Source organism: Lepus europaeus, chromosome 3, assembly GCF_033115175.1.
Source record: "Lepus europaeus isolate LE1 chromosome 3, mLepTim1.pri, whole genome shotgun sequence".
Taxonomy (NCBI): Eukaryota; Metazoa; Chordata; class Mammalia; order Lagomorpha; family Leporidae; genus Lepus; species Lepus europaeus.
In genome coordinates, this window is record NC_084829.1 from 133,552,735 (window position 1) to 133,567,086 (window position 14,352).

General features: G+C 42.3%; 1 protein-coding gene across 4 annotated transcripts in view; it reads left to right on the top strand.

Annotated features, from left to right (window-relative positions):
* The first annotated feature begins 379 nt into the window (after positions 1-379).
* The window catches only part of EYA4 (EYA transcriptional coactivator and phosphatase 4), a 291,369-nt gene continuing 277,396 nt past the window's right edge, over positions 380-14,352 (top strand). For all 4 annotated transcript variants that reach the window (XM_062186786.1, XM_062186787.1, XM_062186788.1 and 1 more), the window contains exon 1: positions 380-784. The gene's annotated coding sequence lies outside the window, so the exon portion shown is untranslated. The remainder of the gene's footprint in view (positions 785-14,352) is intronic.

The following is a 14,352-nucleotide window of genomic DNA, read 5'->3' on the forward strand; positions in this document are numbered from 1 at the left end:
CAGACAAGACAACGTCCCTTCGCTCAGGAAGGGGAGTTCGGCCACCGGTCCCTCCCCCTCGGGCGGGAGGCCGCACAGGACCTGGCCAGGCTGGGTGGGGGCGGGGTGGGGGCGGCGCGGAGATTATCGCGGCGCCACCCGGGACGCCCAGGGCCACGGGGCCCCGGGAGGTCCCCACGCGAGACCGCAAACGATGTCAACAGGCTGTCACCCGAGGTCGAATAAAAAGCGATCAGTCTCCCACGCGCCGCCGTCCCCTGCGACCCTGGCGGCCGCCCGAGCCCGCAGTGGCCTCCGGCGACGTCGCCCCCTCCCGCCTCCGACTCCGCGCGCAAGTGCGAGGCTGCCCGCCGCGCGGCGCACGCTCCGGCCGCTCCCGGCTTCCGCGCAAAACTTCCATCCTGTCCGCGTGAAGTTGTCGCTCCCTGCGAGAGGGGGAAAGGGCTTTGGGGAGCGCTTGGAGTGACGAGTGCGGCGGCGGAGCGCGCAATCTCCTCAGCCTTTTTTCTTCTCTTTTCCCCCCGCGTCGTCAGTGCGGGGTTTTGGCTCCTCGCTCCTGTCCTCCCCCCTTCGGAGCCGGCTTCTCCCCCGCCCCGTTTCTCCCCCACTTGTGTACGCTATTTGTTGGGGGGTGGCCGAAGGGGATGTCCTGTTTTCACCAGAGGCACAGCGCGAAGAGGAAACTTCGACACTGGAAGGAACGAGAATAAATACCGACGCACCGAGCCGCGGCGGGGACGCACACTTGAACTTCGGGACTTCGAGGCGGTCCGGGAGACTGGAGGTGAGTGTCCCCCCCCCCCCCTTTCTTCCAGCCTCCTTCTAGAAGCCCAGGGGGCCTGGATTTTGGCGGAGCCCCCGGACGCTTTCCCTCCTGAGTGCGCGCGGCTCCGCCGGGAGTACCGAAGCGCTGGGAGCAGGGACGCGCCGCGGGAAGGTGCCTGCGCGCCAGAGTTCCCGAGGGCGCTCCAGGCTGGGTGTCCTACGCCGGAGGGCCCGGACCGCTCGGACTGCAGTGGCGCGCTCTGTCCTGGAGGACGCCCCCGCGCCCCAAGTTTCCCTTCGGATCCGGCTGTCCCCCGCCGGGCTGCGACGAGCCGGCGCGGAACGGAGTTCGCTGCGGCTCCTACCTGCTCCCCGCCCCCGCCTCGCAGAGGCGCGCGCGCCGGGGTCTCCCCTCCATCCTTCCCGTGACATTTATGACTTTGTGATGACGCCTTCCCGCTAGATGGCCCAGGCGCGGGGATGCTGACCCAGGGTCCCGTGGAGGGCCCCAGGCTCCTGGGTTTTCAGGATGCCGGGTGCGTGTTCAATGCTTATGCTCCTATGGTCAGGCACTGACCGGCTGTTACATTACGGCTATCTTTAATTGTTTGTTTGTTTGTTTGTTTGTTTTTTAAATGCGGCGTGGACCGAATAACTCCTGCAGTTTGTCAGGTTCCGTGAATTTAGAGGCGTCTCGTCAGAGGCGTTCATTGGCTCAGGGCGCGGGATGCCTTGGAGGAGTTGTAACTTCTCCAAACGCAGGGACCTAGCTGGGGAGAGCAGGTTTTCTCTCCTTGCAAAGCCTGCTTGTTGCTACTGGAGAGGCGGTGGGACTGGCCACAGTTCGCTTTTGTAGCGTGAAATGGGTTTGTGAGGGGGCGGCGGGTGTGCTCGTTTTACTCTGCCCCACACGGCAACACAGACTTTCTTTGGTAGCACTTGGGAGACTTTTCTTTCTTTGTAGCCAAGACTGGGGACAGCTCTGGGCGGTTAGGGAGTTTGCGGACCGAGTCCCGCAGCAGAGCGGTGAGGAAACCCGAGCGCGGTTTAATTTGCACCGTCTCTGGGCTAGCTGGGGTGGCAGTGTCTCCCCTCGCCGCCACCACCCTTCCTTCCCTCGTGCTTTGAAGGCTCAGGGGGTTTGCCTGTGCGGTGGAAGTGTGCGGGGAGGGTGGTGTTGGCCTGCCACCTCGGAGCCCGCAGAGTCATTCATGCATCTCCCCCTGAGCTCAGTGGAGGAAGGTGCAGCATAGCGCCCGGGCGTGTGTTTTGGTTTCAGGGCGGTTCCACGTGGAGCACCTCCGTGTGCGTGTGTGTTGTGTGCTTGATCTGTGAGGAGGTAACAGGAGTCTCGTGTTCAAACCCAGTGGGCCGTTGGCCATTAATTTGCTTTCCTGGCTGTCATTACAGACACTTCCAAAATCTGATACCTAGGAGAACCAACAGGTTAGGTTTCACATTAAGAGCTCATACTTAACAGTTTTCTTTCTCCCTCACCCCTTTTGGCTTGGCACCCTGGGATCAACGTAATTGTTGGAGCGAAATATATCTTCTCGAATATGGCATTTTGTTCCTTGCCTCCTCTGCAGCCACTTTTTGCGCCCTCGGGCGTTGGTCGGTTTCAGTGCGGGCTCCTGCGGGACATAGTTGGGGGTCCTGTGGGTTTTTCGCCACTGCGGGTTCCCCATCCACAGCTTCTGAAGTTTCATGTAGGCTTAAGTGACTGACAGAATTGAAAGGTGACGATGATATTTTGTTTATTGGATTGTTTTTGTTTTCATTTTTAAAACCGCTTCGGGACAAGAATTGAATTTGATAATCCTTCCCCAGGAGAGCTTGGTTATAAGCACAAAGATCGACTTTTTGTTTTTCATGAAAAAATTTTGTTTGGGTAAGTGTAAACCTGAAGAACAAAAAACTAAGAAAAGAGACCGGAAGAGAATCCCAAAACAAAATATTTGATACGTGGTAGGATGCGTTGTAAGAGATTGCATTCAAAGACATTTGTGTATTTTAAAAAATGATATTTCCCCAAGAAATAAAAAAGCAGAAGTAACAAGAGACAGGCTGTTTTGTGTGGAAGTAGATTGTCAGAACTTGAATCTTCTGGCCACAATACTGAGTGCACGTAGAACTACACCCGCTTTTACTGTTATTATAAACCATGAAATAGCTTGTTCCACCTGATTAAAAGTTATAAGTCATTCAAAGTTAAACCAATTTTTAGAAGTGGTTGTACAGGAAAGTTAAAGCCTTTGACAGTAACAGCTTTCTAATTAGCATAATTAGATTAGCTGGAAACTGTTCCTTTCTCTGATTATTAAGGATATGTCCTGGCCTTCCGTAATAAGTGAAGGACTCACAGCAATGTGGATTTGGAAAACCTGTTTGTTCTTGTAAAGTGCCTGAAAATGGTGTGCCAGAGCATTTTAAGGCCATCGTAACTAGAGACTCTTCCACAATTGTAACTGGAATAAGATTTACTTAATTTTCTTTGTTAATATTTATTTTATTGATTATTAGAAATTGAATATCTTATTTTCAAAAACAATTTCTCATGTGTATGTAGTCACAGATCATGTTTATATAAGTCATATGTTCCAGTTTAAACAATTTAAAGCCCTAAGATTTGGATGCAAAGACATCAATTCAAGAACAATCAGTATTCTTATTTAAAAAACACAGATGCTGAATTCTAGAGAATTCATAGAAGCTGGAGGGGAGAAAATTGTCTTTGCATGAAAGTTTCTTTTTTGAGGGGAAAATGGGAGATGAATAGGTTTTCATTTCGCTATAATTTATTTTTCCTTTTAAATAACCTCTTCAGGTTAAAAAAAAGAGCAAGTTCTCCATTCCTAAGAATTTCATTTTTATTTATATTGTGATTTGGGGTGTAAATAAATTTTACATAGCCACGGGAAATAAAGTGTCCAGTTTCATGTTTTCAATCTCTGTTGCAAGCTCTAAATGACTGATGCCGTGTCTAAAAATATATTTATGTGGCTCAGTATTTCATATTTTAAAGTTTTATGCACTAGAATTAAGATATCTAGAATTTTTAGAATGGTGGAATTGTATGAAAACCATAATTATTGTTATAAAATTTAGGTTGTTGGAAAGTTCACATTCTATCTTTCAAACAGCAAAATTAAACTTATTTCACCCAATGGAATTGAACTCTTTTTATGCAAAATTCAAGAGAAGACATAATCCCTTCCAAGACTTAGTGAAGTATTAAGTAATTTAAGAATGCAAGTATTTATTATGTTTGTTCATTATCTTTATTTTTTCTATTAGGTAAATGCAAGAACACTGAACATTCAGTAAAAACAGGCCCCCCTTTATAAGGAGTTTATTCACCATAGTCTGTATTGCAGCTGCTGATCATATTTCATGGAGCTGTTAAAGCACTTAAAACCTAAAATTAGGTACTGTCTGGTTGTAAATATTTCAGATCACTCATTTAAGAAATAAATAGAAAAGTGTGTTATCAAAGGTAGGAGTGGTTTTGAATCCTTTCACTGAAGAACTGAACAAACCTCTTTCAAACACCTTGTTATTTTTTCAGTGAGAATATAATCCTGACAGTTTCTTTTTCAAATGGATATTATTCTTACATATGTTAAACGCTTATAATGTGGCTCCCAGTGGAGTATCTTAAACTAATTGTGTTCGAAAATACAGTTGGGAGATTTTATTACAATGGTTACTAGGTGAAGGAGATCAACACCAGGGGGAATGGGATGGTGTTGCACTGTACCTGCTTCTCTCATGAATTTTTCCTGGTGAACTGAGAAACGACATGTTTTTTCAGCATTTGCCCTCGAAATGGGGGAGATGCAATGGGGTATTTAGTTGCCACGTGTGCAATACTGCATTTTGCAGTTAGATATGTTTTCATGTGGGGAACACTGAATGTTCATTAAATTGTACATGGAGCCAAATTTGGCGTCATTTAGTTTGAACTTGAGTGGACGAAAATAAACAAGAGTCACATATTTTAAAGCAGTACAAGTTAACTTTGATTGCTTTTAAGAGGTTAGAAGACTTTGTAAACATTACTGTCACCTAATATTGCTCATGGCACTGCACATTAGTGTGTGCCTTGGTGATATGTCATTTAACTCTTGAAATTTGTGATTCTTACTGTTTGCTACCCCATGTTTGTACTAGGAGAAAGATACTGAAAATGAACAACACTATCCTTAACCCTTCTTCCCCCTTCCCTTGTCCAGAAAAAGAGATGAGACTGATTAATTTAAAAATAGAAACCATTTTGTGTTATCAAAACCACATTTATATGGTGGTTTAAGCCAGTTTCAGAGTGTACACCTCGGAGTCTCACTGAAACCTTTTCTGTCATTGAAAGGCGCTAATTGATCTTAGGGTGCTGACATAATAGTATAGTTTGATATTTGAAACCTTTCAGGGTTGGTCTGTCCCTTTTCTCACCCTGAGATTTCAGTGCATGGCTGATGAAGAAAGACAACATATTAAGAAGCTAAAAATTCTAATGTTTTCCTTGTATGAAATACTTTAATGCAATATTATCAACACTATTTCTATTTAAAGCTTTTATTTACATACAGTAAGTGAACTTATTTTAATGTACATTTGGACTGTGGATGAAAGAGATATATTATTATGTTAGGATTTTTAAAGTATTTTCCCACAGGTGGTAGCTTTATTATATTTAACTTTTTAGCCAAAGTCTGATTGCTATTAGAACATTTGAATATTTTCAAAATGAAGTTGCAATAAATCAACAGACAATAGCCATCTTGAAATTTCATATCTAAGACTATATTCCCTTATGTATATTTTCTTTCCTTTTTTGGAAATTTTATTTGAGAGTCAGATAGAGGAAGAGAGAGAGAGGGAGAGAGAGAGAAAGAGAGAGAGAGAGAGAAAGCAAGCACTCCCATCTGCTGGGTCACTCTCAAATGCTGGTAATGACTTGGGCTCGGCTGAGACTAAAGGTAGGAGTTAGAAAGCACTCTAGTTTCCCTTATGAGTGGCAGCAACCTAATTACTTGAGCTGTCACCACAGCTTCCAGGGTTTGCATGAGCGGAAAGCTGGAGTCAGAAGCTGGAGCTGGAAGCCCTCCACTGTGGAACATGGACGTATTAGCTGCTAGGTTAAATGATTAGCTTCATATTTGGATAGTTGCACTTTTGCTGTCTCTCTGAGTCATCACCAGCATCATCATCAATCATAATATCATCATGATCATAATATCCTAGATAACATTTACTGAAAATTTACTTTATATAAAATACTGTTTTAAGTATTTAATGTGGATTAGCAAATTTAATCTTATCATACATGCTATAAGTTAGGTACTTTTATTATTTCCATTTTACAGAAGAGGAAACTGAGGCCCAGTTGTGCAGTGGGGTGGAGCCAGTCCCAACTTCCCTGCCCAACCCAGCACTCTTACTGTTAAGTGTTGTGCTAGGCAATGTCTCCCACTGGTGGGTATACATGAAGCACTTTTAGATGGTTCCCAGACACTTTATTTTTAGATTATTAGCTATGTAAAGATAAGTAGACATTAGAAAAATGTTAAATTTTATATTAAACCTTCAATTTCATAGATAATATTGTTTTTAAAAAATGCCAAAATAAAGCATTGAAGTAAAAACATTTTTAAAAGAAATATATTCAGAACGAACCAGTGTTGGGTCTAAATAGCCAAAATCATGAAGTTTGGCAGCAAATACTGAATTTGGAGAAAGACTGTCTTTCAAGAACTTATGACCAAATATTTTAACACTTAATGTAGAATTGTCCTTTGCATTTGAAGCCTTGTCTATTGGTTGATGTTACCAACTTTATTTTTTATATGTCCTTGTTTTTATGTATTCAGCCTGAATCTTTGAACCAGCTAATCAAGAACAACAAGTTAAAGAGTGTTTATAGGACTTATAGAAGTGTCATCCTTATTCTGGAAATACTTTCAATTTATATGGTTATTAGATCTTTTATTTAGATGTTCTCTAGTTGAGTATTTTTTGCTGTTAATAACCTGTTTTTTAAATTTTAAACTATTTTTTCATGAAAGAAGTTTTAATTTATTATAAATAAAGAACCCTTTATTCAAATGAAAACTGACAGTGTACCCACTCGCAAAAAAAAAAAAAAAAAAAAAAGCCACTACGCTGACTGGAGCAGGATGTGGATGTCCTGAGAATTATTCATCAACACTCCCCTCTTACCCTTCCTGCCTTTCTTTTAAAATACTCTTTATTTATTTGTATTTATTTGAAAGGCAGACAGGTGGACAGACAGACAGAGGTCTTCTATGCAATAGTTTACTCTCCAAATGTCTGCAACAGTTGGGACTGGGCCAGGCTGAAGCCAGGATCTACATCTCCTACATTATTGGCAGGGACCCAAGGACTTGAGCCATCACCTGCTGCCTCTCAGGGTGTGCTTTAGCAGGAAACTGGTTGGGGAGTAGAACCAGGAGTCAAACCAAGGTACTCAGATACGAAATGTGGGTATCTTCATTACTATGCTAGATGCCATAAAATATCTCTTTTTAAAGGTGTATCTCTTGCCCCTCATACCTATAATTTGTGTAGACTTATGAACCAATGTACAGCTTTACTTCAGATGAATACTGAAAATGTAAAAGCTGATCGGGACATTCCCCACCTATAGTTGCAAACCAGAGTAAAGTACATAGACCTTGTGTGTGTAGGGCTTGCTTTCTTAGAGTGTCTTCTCTCTCTAAAGGACTTTAGGATTTATCTGACTTTGGATTGCCATGTAAATTATTGCTACTGTTTCTGTTATCCTTTCCCCCTCTCCTTTTAAAATAAAAGGGACATTTCCTGTGAAAGGCTACAATTAAATCATAAAAATTTACATTCATATGCCATTAAGTTTAATCCCACTTACAAAAGCAATAACATTAAGTTTGAAATTCTAGCCTTAATCTAGTGGGTATACTGCATTCCAGGAGAAGGGCTTATTCTCGAAAAGGTCATGTACACAATTCACAGACCTCTGCGTATACCCAGTGGAGTGATCTATTCATTACATTTCACCCCTGACTTTGAACTCCCTAATGTTAAAGGATTTGAAAAGACCTGAATGTTCTGATTAAGAGATTGGATATTTCTAACTTAATGTGTCTAGTATGTTGAAAGTGATAATGATTTTGGGTGTCAGCAGATCTCTACATTAAATAATTCTTTTCACTTAAACTTCTGTATTTGAATGCAAATGTATATTCATACATGACCATGACTCAAGTAATTCTAGGTAGAGTTAAGGACAAGGTGGATAAGTCACGTTCATATTTCCTTTTGCAGATTTTTCGATAATCTGAACTGTACTTCTGGTAGGTAACTTAAGAAGGCGAACTTGTCAAAAACAGCATTTCTACTGAAACCTTTTACATGGACTTTAGGTGTTAAGATGGTCCTACCATTTGATTTTTTTGTGGGTTGACCCAGGAGATTTTTTTTTTAATTGTTTGAGGAGGAGAGAGAGTGAGGGAGGGAGACAGAGAACTCTCCCAATCAGCTGGTTCATTCTCCAGATAGATGTCCACAATGGCTACCCAGGACTGAGTCAGGCCAAGGCTAGGAGCTAGGAACACAATCAGGTTCTCCCATATGGATTCCAGGTACCCAATTACTTGAGCCATTATCTGCCTTCCAAGGTGCTCATTAATAGGAGGCTGGGGGGGGGGGGGGCTGGCACCATGGTGCAGTAGGTTAATCCTCCGGCTGCAGCACTGGCATCTTATATGTGTGCTGGTTTTTGTCCCGGCTGCTCCTCTTCCAATCCAGCTCTCTGCTGTGGCCCGGGAAAGCAGTAGAATATGGTCCAAGTCCTTGGGCCCTTGCCCCAAAATGGGAGACCAGGAAGAAGTTCCTGGCTCCTGGCTTCGAATCAGCACAGCTCTGGCCTTTGTGGCTATTTGGGGAGTGAACCAACGAAAGGAAGACTTTTCTCTCTCTCTCTCTCTCTCTCTCACTGTCTGTAACTCTACCTCTCAAATAAATAAATAAAATATTAAAAAAAAAATAGGAGGCTGGAATTGGGAGCAGAGCTGGGACTGGAACTGAAGCACTTTGATAGGAAATTGGTGCCTTCATCAGCATTGTAACTGCTAGGCCAAACACCCACCCTGCCCAGGAAGCATTTTAATTTAGGTCTGCTTTGTCTACATAATTGTTGACTTTAGATTTTAAGGCTTCATTCATGGAAGTACATAACAAGATTCTGGGTACTTTGTAAATGCTTATTAAGTGCCTTGTCATTATTAATGTTGCTGAAGACATACAAAAATCAGAGTGGCATGAATAGATTTTTTTGTACCCTGAGGAAACTTTGGTACTTCTGGTGTATATACCAATATCCAAGGACTGCTTAGCTCATGGAGTTAATCACCAGCAGCAGATCACAGGTTCTGTCCTTAGATATTTACATTACCTTTAGGGGGACACTTGTCTTACCATTTGGTCACAATGTTACCTTTGTCATAGTAGGTATAGTTGTTACATTTTGGTGGCTCTCCTGGAGGGAGCCATTCTGGATCATGCTGGATCTAACACCCTCTCTCCTTAGGATGCTCAGTCACATTTGTTCACAATTTTTTTTAAAATAAGATCTCTCTTAGCCTTGGCATTCTGTAAAATATTCCATGTGGCCTATTGAACAAATTCCAGACCTCTCGATAGGGCAACAAAGACGGTTCACACTGAGAGCTTTGCCCAGGTTGCCATTCACATCTCTCACCACCCATTCACAAAGTTTCTTCTTCAGCTATATGGAAACTGTAACACTTTGGTAGTTTCCACTTTGTTTCCTGTGTATGCAATTTTCCTGTGTGGAAAATTGCCCCTCTGCCTCCATAATTTTCTTTTATACTTCATTGTTGAAGACCTAAGTGGCATAATATAACCTTTTCCAGCAAGTTTCTGTGACCTTCACAGGTTGAGTTGTAAGTTTCTCTCTCATTCTTCCCAAAGCCTTTAGCAAGGCGCTTGGTGCAATGAAGCATAATAGGTTGCATTTGTCTAAATCTTGCTATGTAATGAGAATTTACTGGAAGCATTAGCTGTGTTTGTCATCTTTCTGTCTCCAGGGCACAGAACACTGCTTGACAAATAATATGTAGGTGGTACCTAAAATCCTGTTGAGTGAATGAATAAAGGACATGGGCATGAGAGAAGCAATGCTGGCACAGGACATCCCTTGCTTGGGATGTCGGGTGAGCTTGGGAATTGTGGAAAGAGCAGTGACTGCTACAAGGCATGTCAAGCTCAAGAACAACCTCAGGGATTTCCGATGTTCATCCAGGGCAATTGCAGCTCCAAATCCAGGCCTCTTGTATATGTGTTTATTTCCAGCCATTGGGAATTCAGTGATCCAGTGGATAAGCCAAGGATCCAGAAGTCTGGGTATTACAAAGCACTTGAAATCTGTGGGACTCAATTCTTTCTATAGTATGAGAGTACAAATGATATAGAGCCAGGCAGCTCGGGTTTAAATCCTAGTTCTTTTTGTTGTTGTTGTTGTTGTTATTGTTGTTGAAGATTTTATTTATTTATTTGAGAGGTAGAGTTATAGAGAGACAGAGGAAGAAACAGAGGAAAAGGTTTTCCATCTGCTGGTTCACTCCCTAGGTGGCCACAAAGGTCAGAGCTGGGCCCATCTGAAGGCAGGAGCCTCTTCTGGGTCTCCCATGCAGGGACCCAAGCACTTGGACCATCTTGCACTGCTTTCTCAGGCCATAAGCAGAGAGCTGGACCAGAAGAGGGGCAGTCGGAACTTGAACCAGCACCCATATGGGATGCGGGTGCTGCTGGTGGAATCTTAGCCTACTATGCCACAGCACTGGCCTTTAAATCCCAGTTATGACACTAACGATTCTGTAACATCAAATCCAATATGTAGACCATTTTGCGCCAGTTTTCTCATGTGTGATAGAACAAACTTTATGAAATTCTGGTGATAACTTGGTGAGTAGACAAAGCATTTAGAATAGTGCTAAATCTAAGTAAAGTTTTCTCTCTGTTTACATAGATTCCCCATGCAACAATCAACTAACCATATATTTGAAAAACAAAACAAAACTTGTGCCTGTGTGGAACATATAGATACATTTTTTCTTATTATTACTAACTGGACAAGATACATAACAACTGCTTACATAGTGCTTACATTGCATTAGGTATTACAAATCATCTGGAGATGACTTAAGATGTTTGGAGGGTGTGCATGGGTTACATGCAAATACTCCATCATTTTAAAGGCATGTAAGAGATTTGAGCATCCATGGGGAGGTCCTGGACAGGTGGAGTAATTTAGACTCGTGCCCCACAGATAGAATGGTGACTTGAAATAGTTATGGTTATAACTGTGTGTCATTTGGTAGATAACTCAAACGGTTCCAGCGACTTTTAGAGCTGAAAATCCCTTTGGAAACTATAAATTGAGTCTTCAATGACCCAGGAACAAATTTGTTACTCTGGGATCATCTTAGCAATTGTAAGCACAATCTGTTGTGGCACTCTTATTTGACAGTATTTAAATTTACCTGGTTTCTTGTCACTTGCCTGAAGTACCAGTTATAAGAATTTGTATACTTTTCAGTTGTCAGTGGGCTTGATGAACTCAATTAAACTTTTTTTTTTATTTTTATTTTTTTGACAGGCAGAGTGGACAGTGAGAGAGAGAGACAGAAAGAAAGGCCTTCGTTTTTGCCATTGGTTCACCCTCCAATGGCCACTGCGGCTGGCGCGCTGCGGCTGGCGCACCGCGCTGATCCGATAGCAGGAGCCAGGTGCTTCTCCTGGTCTCCCATGCGGGTGCAGGGCCCAAGTGCTTGGGCCATCCTCCACTGCACTCCCTGGCCACAGCAGAGAGCTGGCCTGGAAGAGGGGCAACCGGGACAGAATCAGTGCCCCGACAGGTACTAGAACCCGTGTGCCGGCGCCGCAAGGCAGAGGATTAGCCTATTGAGCCGCGGCGCCGGCCTCAATTAAACTTTTTAAAAAATAACTTCAGATATTGCTACGGTTTTGACTTTTGCAGAGATTTTGAAAAAATTGCTTCTAAAGCTCTAATAATTGACATTTGGGGCTGAAAATTGGAGGTATGGGTGCTGCGTTGTGCATTTTGGGGTATTTGGCAACATCCTTGGCTTCTACCCACAAGATGCCACTAGACCTTGCTTCCATGAGTAATTACAGCGTCTCCCAGTAGTCAGGTGTTCTCTGGGACCACAGTTGCTTGCAGTTGAGAGCCCATAACAAAGCGGATCTTTCTATCATTTGATATAGTAAGAAAAATACCAGGCCTGTGCATAAAGGGGATTATTCTGTTTCCAGCCAAGTGTGGAGAATCCTAGTACATTTCTCTCAAGTTTAAACACAAAGTCAAACAGTTCTCATTGGTCTGTCTTGATAGATTAGTTTTACACAGTAAAGACGTACAAGTAAATTTTATAACTATTAGCCACCTTCTGCATAATTTCCTATTTTGAAAATAATATATGAGGAAAGGGAACAGAATACATGGGAGAGTAGGCAGGCTATAAATACCTGTATGCCTGTGCTTCCTATTATTTTTTGCTATTATTTGTTAGTAGATGGGATGACATTTTAAATAATGACAATTTTCTGTCCTTTGCCATGAGTAAATACTCAGTGATGAGAAACACTTTATTTAGTCTTGCTTTTCATTTTGTATCTCAAGTTCAGGATCTTAAGTTTAATAACATTTGTACAACTTAAAGAAAGTAAAGCTGAAAATACTGCACAGTTTAATTGAAAATTCTTTTTAGGAGTAGGTATTTGGTACATTAAGACTCTGCTTGGGACACCCGTGTCTCTTATGTTGGAATGCCTGGTTCCAGTCTTGGCTCCTCTGGTTTCTACCCAGTTTCCTACTAATATGTACCCTGGGAGAAAGCAGATGATGCTTTATGTACTCTGGTAGTTGTCATCCACATTTGAGACCCAGCTTGAATTCTGGGCTCCTGGCTTCAGCCTTGCCCAGCCCTGGCTAATGGTAGACATTTGGGGAGTGAACTGCAAGATGGAATATCTTTCTGTGTCTTTTTCTCTGTATCTCCCCACCTTTCAAACAAAATGTAAATAAATAAAAACAAAAATAAATACTGTCTGAATGAATTACCAAATCCTAGATTTAATGTTCTAATTCTGTAGGTTTATTATTGACATATAGATTGTGTCTGTGAATTAATGTGCAACTAATTTTAAGTAAATTTTTGATTACCAACCTGTCTGGTGTAGATGTGTATGAAAAATGTTTTGAAAATTACTTGAAAAGAACAAAATGGGAACACATAGTGTTAAATGTAAAGTTAGGGAGCATAACTTTACTCACTTGAGTTTTGAGTGGAATGTGAAATTACTTTTAAATTTGAAACATTAATATGGATGTGTTAGACCAATTCTTATAAGCTCTATGATGCTTGAAATTCTGTGCATATGCATTGTCTAATTTAGTGGCTTTATTTTCATTGTATTAGGCAAGTAATCTTGCCTGGATGCAGAGTGTCCTAGAGTTTTCATATCATTTCCTAACTGATGCTCAAGTAGGCAGGTGCAAGAATTTTTTTTTCTGTCTCTCTCTCTCCCTTTACAATGTTTACAAATGCTTTTGGGCACATAATGCAATCAGGCACTTTCTTTTCTCTCCCTGGGATATTCTCACACTTCTATTCCTCCTCACCCACCCGCCCCGCCTTTCTCCTCTTTGATTATTTATGCTTTAATATTTAAAATGTATTTTTGGGGAAGAAAGTCTGCAGATACAGCACACTCTTTGTGACAAAAATGTCTTTCTGACTCCTAAGATAAAAAGGACCCTCCACAGCCACTTTTTAGCAAGGAGATGAAGTGGTCACTTGGCAGCCCAATGACAGGTGGGGGATCTTCCAGCGGAGTAGGAGGGGTGAGAGGTTTAAGTCAGAGGCTTAAACTGTGAGTCTTCAGACAGTGCATGAGGGCCCTGCTCCATGCATTGACAGGAAACCCAAAGAAAGCACAGCAGAGCTCAGGCCCATCCAGGTCCTTTATGCCAGATGTTGAACAGGCAGCCTGGTAGTCTTTTATCCCCTGGAGAACAGCCAAAAAAACCCAGAGGTTCTGTTTTTCCAAATGAGCACTCCCCAGGTTCATACATTGGGGAACTCCCTCAGAATATTCATGTAACATACCTGCTTTCTCGGGTTGATTCTTTGTACAGAGTCCCTAACATGGTGAGCCTTACTAATTTTTACAAATGCTTTTTGGCATAAAATGCAATCAGGCACTTCCTTTTCTCTCCCTGGAATATTCTCACACCCCCCTCTTCCATTGCCCCAACTCTCTTACCCTACTTGCCTCTTACTCTTTGGCTGCCTACCTGGACAAAAAAAAAAAAAAAAAAAAAAACTACTCATCTTTCAAGGCTTAGCTCAAATGTCACCTCCTCTGGGAAGTCTTCCCCTAGGCTCAGGCAGAATTAATTCTTTCTTCTTGGTGTAATCACATAGCATTGTATTTGGGCTATTAATATAATAGTACATTGTGTTGGGGATAATGATTTGTGAC